The 22,526-nt window shown below is 34.7% G+C and overlaps 1 protein-coding gene across 20 annotated transcripts in view; it reads left to right on the top strand.

Moving 5' to 3' along the window:
• Positions 1-22,526, top strand: part of ZBTB20 (zinc finger and BTB domain containing 20) — an 830,054-nt gene that overhangs the window by 292,106 nt on the left and 515,422 nt on the right. Inside the window, exon 3 of one of the 20 annotated variants that reach the window (XM_053918385.1) lies at positions 20,708-20,787. The exons of the other annotated variants lie outside the window; for them this stretch is intronic. The gene's annotated coding sequence lies outside the window, so the exon portion shown is untranslated. The remainder of the gene's footprint in view (positions 1-20,707; positions 20,788-22,526) is intronic. 20 annotated transcript variants of the gene reach the window in all.

The raw sequence follows: 22,526 nt of genomic DNA, 5'->3' as shown, positions 1-22,526 counted from the left end.
ACTTTTGTGGAAAAGAACACTCAGTGATTTTTTTATTAACCTGGCATTTCATCCAAACCTGGAACTTATATTTATACAAAGGGCTGCTCTGAGATTCAACAAATGACTGAGAATGGACTGGGCCGCATGGGCCAGAGGAGGGCAGGTTTCTGCTGACCTGACAATATGGCTTTGGGTTATCACCTCCAAAGTAACACTGAATTCCTTTCTATACAATTGAAACATGTTTCATTTTCCAGGAGACTCATCTATAGAATCTAAGAGGTTTATGGTCTTCCATGGAAATAATGCAGTTAAGGGGCTTGATGTCTCAACAGATTAATGTAAATGTTCAGATAAAAAGTTAGTAGTTTAGCCCGGGCTGGTGTGGCTCAGTGGATTGAGCGCCTGCCTGCAAACCGATGGGTCGCTGGTTTGATTCCCAGTCAGGGCACATGCCTGGGTTGCGGGCACGTGCCCACTATGGGTGTGCTAGAGGCAACCATGCATTTATGTTTCTCTCCTCTTCCTCCGTCCCTTTCCCCTGTGTCTAAAAATAAATAAATAAATAAATATTTTTAAAAAATGTTAGTAGTTTAATGGTAGTCTTCAAACAAATTTGTAATGAAATTTAAGCAGGGCCTGTGGGAATAGAATCCTAGAATCCAATCATATCATTTTATAGGTAGAAGTATAGGTCCTATTCCTCTATGTAACAGATGAGGTAAAGATCTCTAAGTTGGGGTGTGTCTTCCACACACCCCAAGAAGCAGGTCTCTCTGGTCTCCAGTTGAGTGCTTTTTCTAGTAGAGCTTGACTTCTTTATATCCAGATGATGAATCCAGTCTCATAGAATGATATTGGTCATATTTATTTTTCTAGGCCGTTAAGTATCTATTTACTCCTGTACCAAGGAAACAGATCCATTAAGTGGTAAAGCTTGGATTTGAATGCAAGCAGCCTGGGTTCCAGAGCTTAACCACTATGCTATGTAGCCTCTCTAGCATTTTTTAATTGCATCCATATTTAGAAATGGCATGAATAAGTTCTCAGTGCTTCAGAAAAACCAGTTTCAAGAAAGAACAAAATAAATGTAAGTGGGAAACATACCCATTATATAAAATGAAAGTAGGGATATCTAGAGTGTTTTACCTACAAAAGAAGAAACCATGAGAAAAATATGATAGCTACGGGGAAACAGGGTCATAATTATTTTCAATGACTATAGAGCAAAGCTAGGACCAATGGATGGGAATTATAAGAAGATAGATTCTGGCTTAATGTTGTGGTGCAGTAATCAAAATAGACAACCTTGTTAGTGGGTTCCCCCTCTCTGCGGATATATAGGCTGCATGGCTGGTCCCTGTTACTGTAGACAGGATTGCTGCACTCGAGTGCAACTATGCTTAGTTAGGTTAGAGGTAAGGGGCGACGTTAAATTTCATCTGAAACAATATTGTAAGGCATGTAAGGGCAACAGCTCTAGAAAGATCTGCCTTTGAATTTGGGCACCACCATTTATTAACTACATGAACTTAGTCAAGTTACTTAACTCTAACTTCTGAATCCCAATTTCTTCATCTATAATTGGGATAATTATATTAATTTCCTAGAGTTGTGATAAGGAGAAATAAGATCATTATGTAAAATACTTAGCACTGTGAGAGGCACATAGTAAGTATTTACAAGATATTAAATTGTTTGGGAATTAGAAATTCATTAATTTTTTTAAAAATGAACTACAGTGCTAATTACTCATTCCTAGAAGGAAAAGATAGCTTGGCTTAGAAGGTAGTAAGTGGTAGGCCTTTATGCCCACCAATCTTTTGCAGTCTTTGTGTGAGGGACCATGGACTTTGGATTGTGAAACATGCTCATAAAGGAAGCTTTGTAAATGAACTTATTTAAAAATGCACTGGAGCAGCTTACGTTTTAAAAGCATCCTGTGGTGGACCCTTTTATAATGGGAATATTCCACCACCTAATTTATCTGTTTGGTAAGTTCAGAATTTGGCTCATGGAGTCTTCTTAAAGCAAAGATAACACCTGCACTGTTACTCCTACAAGGTAGACAGTATTTTCCTTCTGGGCTGACTTTTAGGGAAGTACAGAGTGCCTCATGGATTCAGGATGGATGGGATGGGTAACTGCTGAGACATACCAGGGCTATGCAGTCAGTATCCACATTAACTCTATTTTGTGATGCTTACATTTTTGTGAGCATGCCAGCTCAAATAGGTCAGTTGACCATTAGACCATTGAATATAAGAATATTGCCTGAGTTGAAGAGTTGGATAATTAAGAGTAATTTTCCTTATCTCTTTTTATCTCTCTGAAATTTCAGTGGAAATCAACATGAAATTATGACATGATACATAGGTCCTTCAGGAAAAACCAAACCGCCTTGGGAAGTGCGCGGTACAAAGAACACTGGGTTAGGGACTCTGAATAAGACCTGTCATGTACCTCCTTCATGGCATGGGAAAGGATGCCACCTATTTTAATTTTGTTAGTGTCCTAATTATAAAATAATTAGGTTAGACTTAGATCTTTTATGTAACTCTAGCTAAATACTTTTAGTGCATTTGATTCATAAAATGAGGTGAAATTGTTTTGTTTCTTCCTTTCCAATAGAAAGAATGGGACAGGAAATCAAAAAAAGAACACTAATGAAGTAGTTAAGAGGTTTTCTCTTATTCCCAATCAACAATAGTCGTCACTCTGCTTCAGCTTGAACCCTTTTTTGCAGATGTGAAGATTTATCAGACATTTTATTTTACCAAGATATAGAAGTAAATATGAACATGGGCAAACTCAAACCAAATAGGTCTTTTCTCCCATCAGCTGCCACATATTGACTTGTGTTTGGAGAAATTTAAATGTATTCGAGAGAAAATGACCTCACTCATAAATTAATTACATCTATTGCTAAAATAATTATATCTTTTCATTGATCCCCTTTATTTTCAGAGTATCCATGGGAATTTTGCCAGTTCTTTATAGAGTTCTTTAAGCTTATTTATAACCAATTTAGATGAAGTACACTTTGAATATATGCTGGTGACTGTCCTCTGCAAGTTGAATTGGGGGATAACATGCATCCAATGTGCATGTTTAAACTATCTGGTGCTTCTCAAAGACAGCCCCTTAAGAGCTCAGGTGACTACTTTACAAAAGCTTGAATCCACTTCAAATTTTCCCAAGTTTTTGTGCTTGTCGTAATCCATGCAGGATGTGAAAAGAACTGGAATTCATAAATGACACTGGCTTATCTTTTATCAAGTGATAATTTAAAACACTTTTATACAGATTTATGCATTATAAAGGGGTACTACTATTCAGCCCTGAATTTCTTATTGTCAAATGCTTCAAGCTGATTTTTTAAGAGAAACTGTTAAACCTAATTCAATTAAGGCATAATTAAACTTCGGATTTAACCAAATTGGAAATGCAGACAAAGCCTTTGTATTCTACAATTATTTCCAGAGTTATTCTGTGAACTCTAAAGATGCTAAAGCCATCAAGATAGCAAGTATGTATATGAAAAGGTCACCATGATGACGGGCATAATGGCCAGTGGCCATCAGTGGTTCGCGAGACTTCACATTCTGAAGGTGAAGAAGAATCTTACTTAGTCTTTTGAGTCTTGAGAATGCTGTTGCTATGTATGGTTATATATTATTGCCAATTTTTTAACATGTAGGCAAACAAAAAACCTGCCCAGTTTTCCTACTAAATAAAAAATAAACATTAGTTAATCATATAACAAAACAATTTCTATGTTTCATTTTCTCATAAGAATGTAGCAAACACAGGAAGCATATAGAAAGCAGCTTATTTCAGGAATAATTAAAATAAGTCACCTAATAGAAACTCCAGAAAGGTGAATCTACAGTTATAGGAAAAACTCCTAACATATGGAGTAGAGATTAAGATTTAATTATATGTCATCCTGTCAGAAACACAGTGCAGGAATTCCTCCATGCAATAAAGGATGCAGGGATAATTATTGAGTATGTATTCAGTGCTTAATATTTGATATCATTAAAAATATGAATAATAAATATATAAAATTGCTTGAGAATGAGTCTGTATGACAGTAAGATTACCTTACAGGTTCTGTAGAATAATGAAGATATTTTAACTAGATATATATTATGAACCTATTTATTATAAGATTAAATATATTTACAAAAATAGCTCCATCAGTTGAACCCACTTAATCTCACTTTGATATGTCTGGTGATTTCTGTAGTTATCTAATTAGAATGTAGACTTTTGGAGACCTCTAAGATATCTTGTGGGTTTACGTTTGTGAAGCCTTCAAGTGCGCTAGCAGTAGAAACAAAGGAAGGTAAGAACTAAGCCAGGGTCTGCTTGAGTTATTCTTACATCTGTATTGAAGTATTGGCTATGGGTTCCATGGTGGAGTCCAACTTATGCTAAAGCAGAATATATATTTTAAGCAATGCTTGGTTTTGTTATTGGAGAATTGGCAACCCATAAAAGCCCAAGAGCACCCTCTAGTGAAAGTTCTGTAGTAGTCCTAAGGGGGTCTGCTCTTGACCTTGGCTTTTCTTTTAAGATGACCTTTGCCCCCAAAAGAAGTAGAATTTTTAGTGATCAGCTTTATCTTAAAACAATTTCTAGATCACAAAGAAGGTGGTATTCTTGTCTCATTTTTGTAGTGGTAGAAATGCTTAAATGCCTAGTACCCGATATTCTACCATTTCCATGATTCTTTGTTTTTACTTACAATATCAGCCAGCCACACAACATTTCTACTGTAGTCATGTGTTCAAATAGTTTCTGGGACTAATATAAGTAAAGAAATAGTGGAAAACATGAGAAATGTGTTACTGAATTACAATACGCTTGTCCCCTCCCTCTACTTTTTTGTACCTCTTACTCTTGGCTCACATAAACTTACTCTTGGCTCAGGAAAGTTTTTAGTCCTTAGCAATATTAGAAGTCAAGAGTAGCAGGCTGAGACTTAAAGTAGAGGTCAAAAGTGATAGAAGGGGGTCAAGATTAAGTCCTAGTATTTATACACTTTTGAGTTTTTATATTATCCGATTACTACAAATATATACTTCCACTTAAATCTAGAGCAGAAATGAAAATGACATATCCCACAATGTTGGAGACAGCACCTTATTATATGAGAGCTGCAGTTAGAGAGATGATTACAACACAGGCCTGATCTTTGCTGTAAATTAGTTAAAACTGTGAGTATAATACCACTCATTTAGATTAGTAACTGTTACATAATAAATGAAGCAAAGTAAATCATTACTTGAATTTGTAGATAGCTTGTTATGGAATGCTGTTATTGGAAGGAACCTTTGAGATCCAAATATCCCCATTTTAGGAAAACAAAAAACTTGCCCAAGATGATAAAATTGGATAGTGGCAGCTTCAGGATTATAAGATAGGTCCCTTGTGCCCATTCCAGTGTTCATTATGCTGCAAGAACCCACTTAATAAAGAGCTTACAATATAATTTCAAACAATTTCACTCTCACTGGTTATTGGTTTTTATGCCTTTAGTAATTTATAGATATGTCTTCACACTTATAGTGAGAAAAAAGTGTGTTCTTTCAATTTCAGCTTAGTCTTCTCTCTCTACTTTCATGTGTGGTGGAACAAATTACTCTTGTGGTTACTATTAGGAAGAATACAGAAAATAATTATTTGATATGAGTCATATTTATTCTTGAAACACTATGTCATACTGTGTTAACTTTGCCTACTGAAAAAAATGGGAGGGACCCAGTTTGCTATTCTAGCATTGCTGATAACCACCCCATGATTCTGTGTTCTAACAACACTTGACTCCTAGTGTTGATGGAAGGATTACATGGGTGAATGCAGATAAAACATGTGAAACATTGTTGGCATTAATTAAGTGCAGTATCTATTGAAGGTTAATGTCTAATTTCAAAAGAGAACATGATACTCAAGATTATCCAGTAGAGGTCAAAGCTATGAACTGTGTAATACATTTTTAGGGTTATAATCTGATTTCTTAAAAAATAAAACCAAAAAGCTCCAAGGTCTCTTCAAGGTTGTTTTTAATACAGAATGATTGTGTAAGAAATTGCCATCTGTAAAGGCATATTATATGAGTTCAGTAGAATTTTATAATTCATTTCTCAATTTATTATTGTATTATTAGTCTTAGCCTTAAGTTTAATATTACTACATGTGACTTTAATATTCATCCTTTCTTTCATATTATTGATGATGGTTTGTAGGTGAGGTGATTGTATGTAGCAACTCAATGCACAGTTATGTAACTTCAATTTTGCTGGGAAGTTAGTAATTTAATGAAATTTTGTTCTTTGCCTACTTTGCTATTCATCAATACACAGTGTTGGTATTTAGAATCATAAACTCAGAAAATATTAGATGTGATCATACATATCAACAGGTCTGATTCCTTTATCTTACAAATGAAGAAACTGACACCCCAACAGGGAAGATAACTGGTTGAGATTCCTTCTACATACTGAGTTTCAGTGATAGAGTATCATATTTCCTTTTTTTTTTTAAACTGAATCTGGAGAAACAACTGATTCTTTAATTTTACATTGAGACTCTGAACCAATACACTGATAATATGAAACAGTGCTATCTATGAATAGACAATACATGATATTTTAAACCTATTTATTCAGTAGTACAGAATGCCATGTATACCTGGCAGTTTTGTAATTCTTTTCCCTTTACAATGATGTTAAGGCTCATACTGAAACTGTTAAATGATTACCTTTAAGGACTGTCTTCTTCAGTTAATGCAACTAAACAGTCTGAGTAATGAGACTGCATATCTCTGTGTGGTCTACTAAATACTTCTAGGAAGTGGAACCCCCTTCTGGAGTTATGAGAGAAACATTTCTTCTAAAATGCCTTTAAAAATAGCTCTAGCATAAATATCACACTGGAACATTTCATTAGCTTTTTGAGAACAATGAAGAAATGTGGAGCATAATAGGCTAATATGTTTAAGTGGCCTTGGTAGAACCCTACTTAACTCAGTGGGATTTTCAGCAGCATGCAGAGGTAGGAAAACCATTCCCTACATATTTATTGTCTGGGACTGCCTCCTTCTTTATTGCATGCAATTTATATCAAAGAGAAGTGACTTTCCACCTGTAATTCTGCAATGAAGAAAATCTTAGCAAACAACTTTTAGAATAATCAATATTTAGATACTGTGATCAGCCAACCAGCAGTGCTCACTTTTGGCAGTCAGGATTTCTGTCAACAAGGATGGAAGAGGGGCCAACTTCAATCTCAGTGTTTTCTAACTTCTTAGGAGTTAAATAACCATCAGGGTATTAAGATTGTGAAGTCCCTAAATTCGTGAAGAAAAAAGCAAGATGTAAGCCAAATCTTATTGGTCACAAGTTTTTTAAAAAAGTAAGTAAATTAATAAAAATTTTCAGTTACTTAAGTCAGCAATAAAACTTATCTGCACAATATTTTGAGTTAAGTAAAGTGACGAGTTAATGGAAAAGTGGAAAATGGTAATTTTATGGTTTTATTAGGATTCCAAGTGACTGCACTGAGTTTATGATTGTTGCCAATACTCTCTCTCTCTCTGAGCTTCTATTTTCTGAGACATAAATAAGGACTCATGGTGTTAAAAACATTGTGATCACCAAGATTTTCTTGAGCTTTTAGGAAAAAAAATTTGGTGTAAATTAAGCCATAGTTATGATATTTTAAATAAGTTCAGAAAAATGATGACACATTAAAAGTTTCCCTACAGGTATTGGTTTCCTTTGTGTAAACAAGTCGTCACCAAAATGTATTGAAAAGTATTCCTATTTGTGTGACATTGAATTGACGATGCAAAAAAGCCTCTTGAATGACAGCTCTAGTGGCTGAAGTGGCATATTTAAATCATTGTTTGTTACACTTACTATCAAACTCTATCTTAAAAATACTATCAACTGGTTATACTGATAGATGAGATTTGTCTTTTAATTCCAGGATACGTTTTGTATCAAAGTTTCTTGTCATTGGTTTTTGGTGTCTATAGGCAAAATAATACATAAACACAAATGCAAATCCCAGCTGTAATTGTTTCTCAGCATTTGGTGACATCGTAAATTTCTTAAGATTTATATTCATATTGTATTGTAAATATCACTAGAACCATTCAGTAGGAAAATAAAAACTCTATACAAACCTTGAAAAAGATGCATATGCTTCTTTCTCATTATGGGAAGCGTCTCCTAGCTACCCTATTTACCCCAGTGGAATTTTACAAAAATATTCCTGGCACTCAAAGTGGATCTCACAAAGAATCTAGTGGGCTTATTTTAAAATTCACCCCTAAATGTTTTTAGCTGGTTTTGAAACTCTGATTTTTGTGCTTATGTAATACAAAAACAGCTTTGGTTTTAAAACAAAAAAATTGGCAAAAATATTAGTGCATTATGTGTTGTAATCATGAATGGTGTTTTAAAAAACAGATTCACAGTTGACAAAATCGTTTTATTGGCATTGCAGTTCAAGTGCATGGCTCTTCCTTCTCACGAGTTGCATAAAATAAAAGTAAAATAAACAGATATTTCTTTATGTGACTAGTATATGAACTTAATTGATTTTCATAATATCTAACAACTGTACTACATAAATTTTCATCCTGTATTTTCACATCTTTTGTTTTATAGTTTATTATTTTTTAGTTTATGGTCAGTTTTATAAAATGCCTTAGCATCAGTTTTAAAACTTCTGGGTTTCTTTAAAAAATTGCCTCAGTAACATAAATATTGCTCAAATACTAGTATCAGTGGCACAGCTTCCTCTGATTTTTCAAGTGCTTCTTCCTTTTTTTTTTTGTAAAATAAGTAAACTTAGAAATAGAAATTTCCATGGCTTATATTATACTCAAGAGACAATGATGATACTGAAGTCCTTTTCATAATCAGGGCCTTTGTAATGTTTGTCCAGGTACTGTTAGCCAAAATGCCCCTCTCATTGCACGCTACTCCAGGGCAACATGTGGTGTGCCAGCTGGATGCCCTTCCTACATGCCTCAGGTGGCCACATTTCAATGGTGTCTATAGAGCACAGGCCAAATTCTCATTCTCTGTGTTAATCAGTGGGAGAATTCCCATAGAAAATGGGATGGGAGCATATTTTAGGAAAACTCAAAGAGATTATCCAGATGATTAGGCCAGGACATTGTAAGTTCAGGTTTTATTTAGAATTTCTATAGCATTATCATACTTGACTAAAGAATGGTAGTAAATTTGGAGGTATTAAGAAATGAAAAATAATCATGTTTTTTATTCCACAGTAATTTTTTCAAAAGATAATCCTACAAAAATTCTCTTTAGATACAATAGGATCTCATCTTGATTCATAACATCAAAGACAACTGATATACTTAGTAATATGAGTTTATTGAGCTTTTTCCCATGATCTTGAAAGGATCTGAATTCTATTTATAGAAGTGTCATTATACATATCTTTTCAATTAAATTCTAATCAAGTCTACAAACATTTGGTAAGTACTTACTATATACAAAACACTGTGATAGATGTTCTGAGTAATTCCGTGTATGGTGCTTTATGGTGTGTAACATATTTTCACATTTATTATCTCATTTGTGTGGTAAAGGTTTTCCTTATAATTATTACTTATTTAAATTTCCCCTAGAGTTTCACATGATGGTATATTTTGAATTTGTTTTGGTTTTGGTGAGTCCAGAGACCATTCTAGAAATACATTCAGCATTCTTTGAACAAAAAATAAAGTCATATCATCTATCATCATAGTAGATGGATTTGGGTTGGAACCAGTGGCATTTCCTAAAATTTTCTGTTTGTTTTATATGCCATTAGACTCAGTCTAAACTGTATTGTTAATGATGTAATTAAAAAGTTTATCAACATGTTCACACAAATAACTTCATTTACTACTTTTAAGGCAATATTGATTTATTGTTTTCATTTATTTTTTTAAAGATTTTATTTGCTCGTTTTGAGAGAGAAGGGGAGGGAAAGAGAGAGAGAGAGAAACATCAGTGTGTGGTTGACTCTCTTGTGCCCTCTATTGTGGACCTGGCCCACAACCCAGGCATGTGCCTGGTCAATTCCTGACTAGGAATTGAACTGGCGACCCTTTGGTTCACAGGCTGGCCTTCAATCCAGTCAATCACCCCAGCCAGGGCAATTTATTTTATTTTATATAGTCTTTTTTTAAAGATAAAAATTGATTCCTCTAAGATCTACTCATATTTAAAATTATATCAAAGTTTATCACTCCACCATGGAGTCTGTTTAAGTGCTCTGTAACTTCTGGAGTATTAGACTGAGAGCTATTATTCTCCATTTAGTATGTGCATTATTTTCTGATATTGTTGTATCTAATACAGAGTAAAATGTTCTATTTCTACATTTATATTGCACTATGAAGTCTTAGTTTTACATATTTCTGAGATTTTTTTCAAGTCTTTCGCTCAAGCCAACTTCATAAATACTTTATTTGAGTTATTCATTTTATTTCCTCTATAGTATTGAAATGCAATTTATCCATTCTAGAGGATTTTTAACATTGACAAAGAATTTAAAGGAAATCATCTTCATGTTAAGCACTGAACACGTCACTTTTTTCACAAACTCCAAATTCAAAAACTGATAGGAACTTTGTAATATTTCTAACATCAAATTTGCAAAAACGCACTCTTTACGTAACCCTTCAGCTATGTTACCTTAGGTGTTTGGCCAGAGGGCAGTCATGTTGACCCCATCTGCAAAGGCTGGCTACACTAGAATCTTGGATTATTAGAATCCCATTCATCAAGGTCCACATAACCTACGGTAGGTAGGAAGCAGGAGGACAGATGGTAGGGTCGGCAGCAAGGAACTTGTTTGTTGACATTGATATAGACCCTTCCTCTTGCCAGAGTGACTCCATGGACATGTTTTGGCATGGAAGACTAGGCTAAAGCTATCATCTTAATAGTAGGTGAGCTGCAGGCAAACTGGAGAGATCCATGCACAGTAGGTGTTTAGGGTTGGCTTAGATTTTGTCTATCAGCTTGACTGTCATACATACTTGATTGATGTGCAGTGGGGCTTGAAAATGCTGCATTGATGTTGAAGACTGTGTCATAGGTTCCGATACTGTGCACATGTCTGAATGGAGTTGGACATTGACTAACTTTGTGTATGCCAAGCAACACCACACTTGAGCGCATTATTCTGCGGTTGAGTAGCAGATGGTGAGTGCAGACTTTTGGAGGGGGTGTGCCTTCAATCACAATATGGAGCCAAACTTACTTAGAAGGTTATTGAATGTCTTGACTTTGGAAGCTATTTTTTAAGCACTGATAAAAAAAAAAAATCAAGTTCCCTCCATTGTTACTGTCAGAATAGTCAGCATGGTTGGTGTTCCAGGCAAAAGAAATATGAAAGTCAAATGCACTATTCACCATGATGATCACAGTTGATTGAAGGTGACTTCTTTGGTATTGGCTAAACAGGCCAAATAAACATTCTCAGACTGACTATTACTGAACATGGTTTCAAAACAATTATTAACAAAATAGGTAAACTTTATCTAGAAGAGGTAGAAGAATGGCCATCAGGGCACTGGAAGAACAATTGTGGTCAAATATGGTACTTAAGGGTGAATTTAGGACTTCTGGTCAAGATGGAGGCATAGATAGACATGCTTGCCTCCTCGTGCAACCAGAAAAAGGAATTACAACTAAATATCAAAAGAAATAACACACAGAACTGTCAGAAAAATCAAACTGTATGGAAGTCTGACAACTAAGAACTTAAAGAAACCACATTCATCTAGGTGGGTAGGAGGGGCAGAGATGTGGAGTCAAGGCAGAGAGGAGAGGAGATGCAGTGTGTCATGGAGAGGCAGTGGGAGAATGGGCCTGGGTGGTCCCACATTCATGTGTGGTGGATAAAAATTGGTAGGGATACTGTGCAAGTAAGCGATCCAAGTCCCAGGCCAGACTGCACAGCCCAGGGTTTCAGCACCAGGAAGATAAATCTCCATAACTTCTGTCTGTAAAAACCCATGGGGGTTGGGGTGGCAGAAAAAACTGCCAGACTTTCAGAAAACTTCACTTAAAGGGCCCACATGGTCTTAAAATGTATGCAAACACACCCACTCTGGGATTCAACACTAGGACAACAACTGAAAGGGCGCAAGTCCCATATAGGGAGAGGGCGAAGTGACTGGAAAGTAGGCAAGAGCTGGTCAAACCTCGGGAGCCAGGCAGTGGCGCAGTCCCCTCTCTGAGCTCTCCCCCAATACAGAGCCACAAAGCTGTGAAGCAGGTTGCCCCACCCTGGCAATTACCTAAGACTCCGCCCCATGTAATTTACAGATGCCTTTTACAGGAAGTCAAAGCAGCTCTACCTAATACACAGAAATAAACACAGTGAGGCTGCCAAATTGAGGAGACAAAGAAATATGGCCCAAATGAAAGGATAGAACAAAACCCCAGAAAAAGAACTAAATGAAACAGAGATAGCCAACCTATCAGATACAGAGTTCAAAACACTGGTAATCAGGATGCTCAAGGAACTCATTGAGTGTGGGCAACAACATAAAGAAAGAAATGAAGGTTACACTAAGTGAAATAAAGAAAAATCTATGGGTAACCAACAGTGAAGGGGAAGGAAGCCAGGATTCAAATCAACAATTTGGAACATAAGGGAGAAATAAGCAGTTAACCAGAATAGAAAGAAGAAACAAGAATTCAAAAATTTAGGATAGTATAAGAAGACTCTGGGGTATCTCCAAATGTACAAACATCTGAATCACAGGGATGCCAGAAGGAGAAGAGGAAAAGCAAGAAATTGAAAACTTATTTGAAAAAACAATGAAAGAAAACTTCTGAATTTGGTGAAGGAAATAGACATACAAAGCCACGAAGCTCAAAGAGTCCCAAGTAAGTCAGACCCAAAGAGGACCACTCCAAAGACACATCATAATTAAAAAGCAAAAAGTTAAAGATAAAGAGAGAATCTTAAAAGCAGCAAGAGAAAAGCAGAGAGTTACCTGCAAAGGATTTTCCATAAGACAAGCAGCAAATTTCCCAAATTTTGCAGGCAAGAAGGTGCTGGCAAAAAGTATTCAAAGTGTTGGAAAGCAAAGATCTGCAACCTAGATTACTCTACCCAGCAAAGCTATCATTTAGAATGGAAGGGCAGATAAAGTGCCTCTCAGATAAGGTCAAATTAAAGGAGTTCATCATCACCAAGTCCTTATTATATGAAATGTTAAAGGGACTTATCTAAGAAAGAGAAGAACAGAACTATGAATGTTAAAAAGGCAACAAATTCACAACTATGGTCAACTGAATCTAAACAACAAACAAACTAAGCAAACAACCAGAACAGAAATAGAATCATAGGTATGGAGATCATTTTTGGAAAGTAATCAGCTGGAATGGGGAAGGGGGAGAATGGGAGGAAATGTGCAGGGATTAACAAGTGTAATTGGTAGGTACAAAATAGACAAGGGCATGTTAAGAATAGTATAGGAAATGAAGCCAAAGAACTTATATGCATGACCCATACACATGAACTAAATGGAACGGGATTGCTGGAGGGAAGGGGTGTACTGGGCAGAGGGGGGCACAGGGGTAATAATTGGGACAACTGTAATAACAATTAATAAAATATACTTAAAAAGCAACCTTATTTTCTTTGGTTTTTAATTCACAAAAAGTGTTATATGCTTCAGAAATAAAAGTAAGAAAATTAAACATCTTAATAGATATTCTTTATACACAAAATGATGGAGATTTACAGATGCATGAGCATAGTAATTCCACATGTATAGGGAAAGCAATTTATTGGTGTATGATTTTGTTACCCTTAAGTGGATTCTGAACAAATAAATTTGTTTTAAGTTTGAAATCATTTTTTTCAAATAAAAATAAAGTATACTAATTGAGTATATTATAGAAATAAAAAATACATGCAGTGTTTAAAATTTAAATCAGGGATGAATGATTCTAAGATATTGCTCTGCCTCCTTCCAATTTTATGTAGATTTTAAAGTACATGTATGCTTTATATATGTATATATGTATATTTTCAAATAAAAATTTGCATCATATAGTTCATATTATTTTCCTAATTAACATTAATTATATTAGTTTTCAGAGTAAAAAATACTCATTTTTAATGGCTGCATTATATTGTACCAAAATATTTAGGTTATTTTTCACCATTATTCATATTGCTCTGAGGACCATTCTTACATAAAAAATAGTTATCTGCATCTTGGATTATGTTTTCAGCATATATTTTTAAAAGGTTGATTTCTGGGTTAAAGGATATAAACTTCTTAAAGTGCTTTTGATAATTCAGTTCAATTTTTTTTTGTGAGAGTACTTTTTAAAACTACATTCTTACCTATTTTGAATAATATCATATATTTATTTCCAATTGGTAGGTAAAAAAGTAGTTTATTTTGTTTTAATTAGCATTGATTTTATTTATATAGAGTTGAAATGTTTTTATATGCTTATTTGCCATTGTTTTCTTTTTTATAAATTGCTCATGTCCTTTACTCATGTTATCTTGATGATTCATAAGGTTTTTTAAAATGTTAAGTCACTAATTTTGTTAAATGTGTTGCAAAAATGTTTCTTCCAGTTTTCATATGCCATTAAAATGTTTTTGCTGTTGTTGATGTGACATTTTAAATATTTGATTGGTTAATTCTATTGTTATTTTTTATGATGGTGGCCTTTGCTATTACCTTTTTAATAATAGCTTTGAAGTCTGATAAATATTCACCATTTTTCTAGTATCATTAAGGTTGTAGTTTGTATTTTTAACTCTCTATTCCTCCCAGAATTTATTTTAGCCTAAGGTATGAGATATCTGACATAATTTTGTTTTTGATACTAATTGTCTCAGTATTATTTTCCCATTGATTTTGGTGCCATCTTTATTGGTTACTAGTTTTATGAACATTAGGGTCTAGTTTTGGACCACCGGTTTTTTCAGTTCTTCCACTGGTTCCATAGTATTTTTATTAGAGCTTCAAAGTAAGTTTATACATATGCTAACTCAAATCTTTCCTTATTTTTCATCTTTCAGATAGAATTTGGCTATTGTCACTCACTTATTCTACATTAATTTACTGCATTGAATTCATAAAATGTTTCATTGGAATTTTATTAAACCTATAAAAGGTAGTATTGGTGTCTTTGAAATATTCAGTTTTCACAATTAAAACCACTGTATGTTTCTATTAATGTAACATTTTATGCATAAATAAATTGTATCTTTCTATAGTCCCCAAATGCATTATATTTAAGTATAAGCATGCTGTATTTTTATTATTTTCCTTAAATTCTTACATTCCACTTCCTAATTCTTCTATAAAAGCCATATTTTCTTCTTTATAATTTTTATTATCTAGCTACTTTATTCAACTTTCCTAATAATTTTAATAATTTCTCATGTTCCCTTGAATTTTCAAGGTCATAACTTTTCTGCAGTGATTACTTTATCTGTTTAATATCCTATTTCATTGACTAGCATTTCCAAAACAGTTAAATAATCATAGTGATAGCAAGAATTCTTGTTCTTGATTATATGGTAATACCTCTGCTATTTTTCCTAGTTAAGGTGGATATTAGTTGTTGATTTATGACACATATTTTTCGTTCTATTGGTGAGGTGGATTACAATACTATTTTAACCCTTTCTTTGTTTATTAGAAATGAGTTTTGAAGTATATTGTATGTCTCTTTGGCTAAATATTGTCAAATCCTAATTGATGGACATACTTTTCTTATGATGTCTTTTTCAGTCCAAAGCAACAGAAACACGCATTTACTCAGCTCTTACTGTGTGTCAGAAATTGCTCACTAGACATTGTAATTAAGATGCATAGCTCCTCTTGAAAACATTATAGGATATTTTGGAACATGATAATTCAACAAGGGATTTATACTAATTGATTTCCCATTATTAAACTGCCCCTGCATTACTAGAAAAACTCTACATTAAGATTTTATTAAGAACATTTTGAAGGCTACCTAATTGTATATATACCATGTCAAAATTTGAATTTTAAAAATTGCTAAATGTAAAATTATGATTTACAATTGAAATTGAGTTTTTACATTTGAAGTGATAGTGTTTAGTTTCCAGTGAAGAACATGTATAATATTGATAATGTTCCTGAAAATTTATAGACCTCTATAATATAGACTGTGTACATTTTATACGATCAGAAAATTGGTATTTATCACTTTATCACCTCTTCTTTAAAAAATATTTTATTTATTTTTTAGAGAGAGAGGAAAGGGAGGGGGAAGAGAGAGACACACATCCATCAGTTGCCTCTCCTACGCGTCCTCCTTGGGACCGAGCAACCATGGCATGTGCCCCAACCTAGAGTAGAAGAGTTGTGTGATGACTCCCAGCCACCTGAGCTGCAGTGCTCAGGGCCATGCTTTGCCACTTCGTGTATCATAAGAAATGATGGGCGATGTTGGGCCAAATCACTTTCATGACCTTCGTTGCATTTTCATTTCTCTGAGAGTCTTTTGAATTATCTGCAGGATTTAAATATGCATTTACACTGATTTATTTTCAACTGAAGTGGGGTTTTTTGGTAACAATTTTATTGCTTCAGTGTAGTTGAGCATCATTTATAGTGTTTTCCCCACCTAGTATTATACTTTATTTTATTTTTCAGAATCCTTTATTTTGTTCTTTTATATGGTATGCATGAATGGTCGTCTGATATTTTAAACTATACCCTCTTGACCAGATTCTTTATATTTCACACAAATCAAATCAACAAATATTGATTGAAAATCAATTTTCTACTCAGCATCATGCTTGTTACTATGAATTACAGTAAAGAAAAGCATAAATCACATACTTTCAAGAAAGTTTCTAATTGGTAGATAAGATACAAATAAAGAAAAAATGCAGAAACAACAAATTCCAATGAAATGTTTATTCTTTATAGTGGCTATCATAGTCATATTCTTGTTCTATATTTAAGCAAATGTTCTAGAACTTACAACATACTTTGTGTTGAACTTACCTTGGCCTCTTCATGCTTTTCTTATTTTATTGTACCTTTACAATTATTTCTTCTGTTGCTGCTTAAAAATTGTATTTACTTTTGCAATTAAAAAAATTCTCTTTGAACAACACTAGATAGACAAATGTCATACATGTTAATCTCTGAAATATTGCCAGTGATAATTTGTCTCACACCAAGTTGACCCTGCTCAGAGTTTGGAAATAGGAATAGTGCAGGCTTCTATAATTGTAGACTGAAAATCATTGCTTTCTGAATTTCTTGCTTCATTAAAGAACTTGTCCTGATTCATAGAAGCATTCACAAAGGAGTTAGTATGCAAAGTAGGAGAAAGCCAAATGCTAACACGAAGTAGCATTTCTACTGAAAGGGAATTTTAGCAGTAAACTTCAGTATATGTTAGGGAAGAAGAGGTCCATCCTTCAGGCTTTGATGAGATTTTTATAATGTGAGCTATTCATTTTAAACTTTAGCATTCAATAAATGTTCTAGGCTATAGCCTTAAAAATTTATCATATTTTGGAAAATTTATATCCTCACTCAATTTTTAATGCCTGCATTGAATAATGTTTGACATGGACCACAATACCTATCCCTGTGGAACTGTTATCCTATCTTAATTCAGAAGCAATACTATTGATTAAGTAATGCTTAACAGCTTCTAAACTTCAAGGCATTTTTCATCCACCATTTCTTCCTAACCTCACTATGAGCTTCCTGTGTGGTATCATTCATTTGAGGTCTTATTAAAATGTAAATAAATTACAGCTAGCTCACTTCCTCTGTTTGTCCAGCTTGGTACTGTATGGAAACAACTGTCTTAATGAAACACATGTTGATGTATTGTGTATTTCTGTGCTAAACCAAACTGAGGAGGAAGTTATGTGAATATATAACAGAACCCACTTCATAACAGTTTTTGTTAAAGCATTTTATGAATTGGAGATAATATGAGCCATGGGAAATGATGTAATTCTACATGACAGTTCACAGAAAGAGGATAGCACCTCACAGAATTGGATTAGAGTCTTAAAGATATGCATTAGGGCTTTTATGGTGCTTTACCTTTATAAGCATAGCTAACTCTCTCTTTTCCATACAAATAACATAGTGTGATAAAGACAGCTAAAAATAAAAATTAAGAAACAAGAGTTTTATCTAAAATAATTTATCTTTTGCCTTTGTATAGAATATGTTTTCTTTGTATACAAAATGTTTTTGTATCAAATTTACCATTTCATTTTTTGTTTTTCATGGGTTATGAATCTATTTCTCACCTCCATAATATGAAACAGATATATTCTAACACGTGTGTAGTGTCATTGTACTGTGTTATAGGTAATAGATAATCTTCAGAGGACATGATCAGATAAAACCTAACTCATGTAATGATGAGAATAATGAATAATAATAAAAAATAATCAGTAGCAAACCTATGAAATATAATAATACTTTATTAATTACTAAATTAATTTGTAGAAAGTAGTTACTGTTGCTGGAATACATACCAGATAGTCAGAATAGGAGGCAATTGAGTGATGTGCAGGAGAAAAAAGAGGAAGCTAAACTGAAATTAAACTTCATCATGTTTGAGTGAAATGCTTAAGTGCCAGTAGCGGTTGATTGTTTCTGTGTGATCAGACTTTTGGTGTTTGTGATTTTTTTCTTATACTTTTCTGTATTTGCCTTCCCTGCTCCTCAATGGGCATGTGTTAACTATATAAAATGTCTTGGGGAGAATGGAAGCCATGAATTAAATTTAAAGGCAATATACTCCTTTACACAAATAATCTATTGTATCAAAACTTATTGAAGTTTTGCTATCCCTTTTCTTGTTGGTTTAAAATTCCAAATTGGAGACAGCTTAATCATGGAGAGAATAATAATATGAATAGTATTATGCCTTTTACCCATTTCTCAATTCTACTTAGGAAGAAAATTCTTTAGTATGTTGAGAATATGAACTGATATAAGATATATTGTCATTTATGGAGAAAGACATTATTAGGAGCATTCTTTTCCTCCTGTTCTCTTTCAAAGTAGGTCTTCCTGAGGAGAACTGTATATGTAACTAATGTTCTGTTTTTAAAGCATTGTTTGTTACAAGTCATGGAGAATCCAGCTCATGCTTACCGGAGTATTTATGTAATGTGTAACAGTGAGAGAGCCAGCTAAATACCAGTGCAGTTTAATTATATCTTGTTAGCAATACCTTAGAAACATATTATAAAAGGCATCTGTTACATATACAGAGGTTTAGTACAACCTTTGTGTAAATTATAAGAAATCCTTTCCTCTAGCTGATGCAGCTTGTGCCTGGGAGCATGGCTTCTAACAGAGCACACCTCTGGACTGGGTGCCCTTGTGCAGGGCAGAACCTGCATAATCAGTTATGACTGCCCTATGTCGTGTGCTCTATAAGTGATTTGAAAATAGCTGCTCTTGCTCCATAGGTTCCAAATTGTTCTATTCTTTAAGAGTAGAAAGCCAAGAATAACCTTCAGGCGATTTACCAGAAAGATGCTTATCTAAGCCTTAAGTTAGTTTTGGACCCTGATGATACAAGTCTGTTACTTTGTTTCAGACATCTGGTTTGAATAGCACAGAGGGTAGAAGAAAATGAAATACACTACACAAGCACAGATGAGTTTATCAGGTCCAGCTCCTAGAAGATGTCAGCATTTTAAAATTGCATCTAAATTTTGGGGGTATCCTAGAGTAAATTTAGATGACTGTATATGTGGAAGGGTAGATAAAAAGAGAGAGACACAAACGGACTTTCTTTGTTCCACAAGAAATAAAGATGATTTTAAAGGGATACATTGATATAGCATGTAAGTATATATATTTAATATAAATGAAAATATATAAATTATAAAGGAACTATATAATATAAATGAATTATGTAACATAAATGATATAAATGTAAACTGAAATGGGTAAACAAGGGAAAAAACATGAGACAGGGTGCAGGAATTAGACCTATATTTTTGAAAAAGCATCCTTTATACAATGCTAGAAACATTTACAAATTGGGTTTCCACCTTATGGTTTGAAAATATTGCTGACACTAAGACTAGGAAGAAGTATCTTCCTATGATGCCTCAGTATATAAAGGGATCACTGTATTATGCCATTAATATTGTGTTCAATTTTCACCTTTATGAGGAACCAAGACTATTTTATAGGACTTCTGTGCAGCCCTCAAAACAGATTGATAACATCTCAGTCTGTTAGGTACATACCAGATAGACAGCACTCCATTCTTGAGTAATTCCAAGGAAGATTTTAGAATATATCCAGATGCTAGACTCCAGTGAAAGGGTTACACATCCTTTAGATAATTTTCTAGATGTACTGTTTCTCTAAGTTACACCCTTAATTGTTATGGGATGACAATGAATTCTATATTGTATTATTGGAAAACACTTGGGATACAGCTATTCTTAATTAATCAATAGCAGAAATACTAATCAAGTTAGGGTGCAGGTTGAAATTATCTTATAGAAATTGCAAAGCTTAACAAAAGCACACAGATAAAAAATGCTCCCCCCCCCCCACTTTTCCCCAGGATTTTAGCTGGAGAGGTATCATTTCGTGGGACCAAAATGTTTCTTTAAACATTTACTTTTATTTTACTCTAATATACAGACAAATGGAACATGGAAACTCCAAGTTGCTTCTTTGTTATGGCTTGAATATTGCCACATTCCATAATCTCACAGTACAAGGTAATGCAATTTTATCACATACTTCATCACCAGAGTTACTCGTGTTCCTAAGCAATTTATGCATTGTTGCTGTTCTTTGTTTTATGGATTAGATTCCTTGTTTTCCAAATAGAAGTAGTCATATTTACTATTACAGTTCCCTGGGTTAAAGGTGAATTATTATGACATTTTAGTGAGGTGAAGTTTAGTGAATACACAGGCAAAATTTATTATTTTGGGCACAAAATAAAATAACAGAATTGAATTAAATTATTCAATTGTCTGAAATAAAAATATACTTCTAAAATAAATTTTATCTATTTAGTTTAATCATGTATTATGTTAAATTTTCTTTTTAAAAAAATACATTTTATTGATTATGCTGTTACAGTTGTCCCATTTTTTTCTCCCCTTTGTTCCTCTCTGCCCTGTACCTCCCCCTACCACCATCATTCACCCACCTTAGTTCATGTCCATACATATAAGTTGTTTGGCTTCTCCATTTCCCATGATTCTTAACCTCCATTTTCCTCCCCACAAATCACCCCTCCCCCCCAGCCATCCCCACCTCCCACCCTTGATGAATACTCTGATTTCTTTGACATTTTGTAAATGTGAAGTTGATCCAATAACATCAGTAAGACATTCAAAGTTAATGCTTTAAACATTATGGATTTCTACTGCACAAAGTTTGCTAGTTTGGAGAACAAATATGGAGGTGTAGGTAGACACACTGCGCCTCCTTGCACAACCAGAACTGACAGAAATTGAACAGCAAGGAGGTCCAACAACCAAGGAGATAAAAAAGAAACATTCACCCAGACCAGTAGGAGGGGCGGAGATGGACAGTGGGGGCGGAGAGGACTCGCGTAAGCCATGGCGGGACCGAGACTGGCGGAGTGTGGGACTACCGGGGCAGGCAGTCCGACCACTAGCAAACCCAGTCGCCCTACATTCGCACACAGATAAACCGAGAGGGCCGGACTCAGAGTGGCAGAGAACGGGGCAGGCAGAGCGGCAGGTAGCAGATCCCGCAGCCCCACATTCACAAATACATAAACTGGAGGAACGGCGGGGGAGCAAAGCAGACCACGTAACCCAGAGCTCCAGTACAGGGAAATAAAGCCTCAAACCTCTGAGTGAAAACACCCGTGGGGGTTGGGGCGGCAGCAAGAGAATCTCCCAGCCTCACAGAAGAGGTCATTGGAGAGACCCATGGGGGCCTAGAGCATGCACAAGCCCACCCACTTGGGAATCGGCACCAGAGGGACCCAATTTGATTGTGGGTAGCAGAGGTAGTGACTGAAAACAAGCAGAGAGTGGAGCAAGTGCCCTGGCTCCCTCTCGGCCCCTCCCCCACATACAGTGTCACCGCGCAAGGACCAGCTTTACCCCGCCCTGGGGAACACCTAAGGCTCTGCCCCTTTACATGACGGGTGTGCCAAGACAAAAAAAAAAAAAAAAAAGACCCAAATGACAGAACAATTCAAAGCTCCAGAAATAATTCAACTAAGCACCGAACAGGTAGCCAACCTATCAGATGCACAGTTCAAAACACTGGTAATTAGGACGCCCACAGAATTGGTTGAATTTGGTCGCAAATTAGATGAAAAAAGGAAGGCTATGCTAAGAGAAACAAAGGAAAATGTACAGGGAACCAATAGTGATGAGAAGGAAACTGGGACTCAAATCAAGAATGTGGACCAGAAGGAGGAAAGAAACATCCAACCAGAAAAGAATGAAGAAACAAGAATTCGGAA

This window comes from Desmodus rotundus, chromosome 2 (assembly GCF_022682495.2).
Source record: "Desmodus rotundus isolate HL8 chromosome 2, HLdesRot8A.1, whole genome shotgun sequence".
NCBI lineage: Eukaryota > Metazoa > Chordata > Mammalia > Chiroptera > Phyllostomidae > Desmodus > Desmodus rotundus.
The sequence above is the reverse complement of the archived record's forward strand: the minus strand, read 5'-3'. Positions and strand labels throughout refer to the sequence as shown.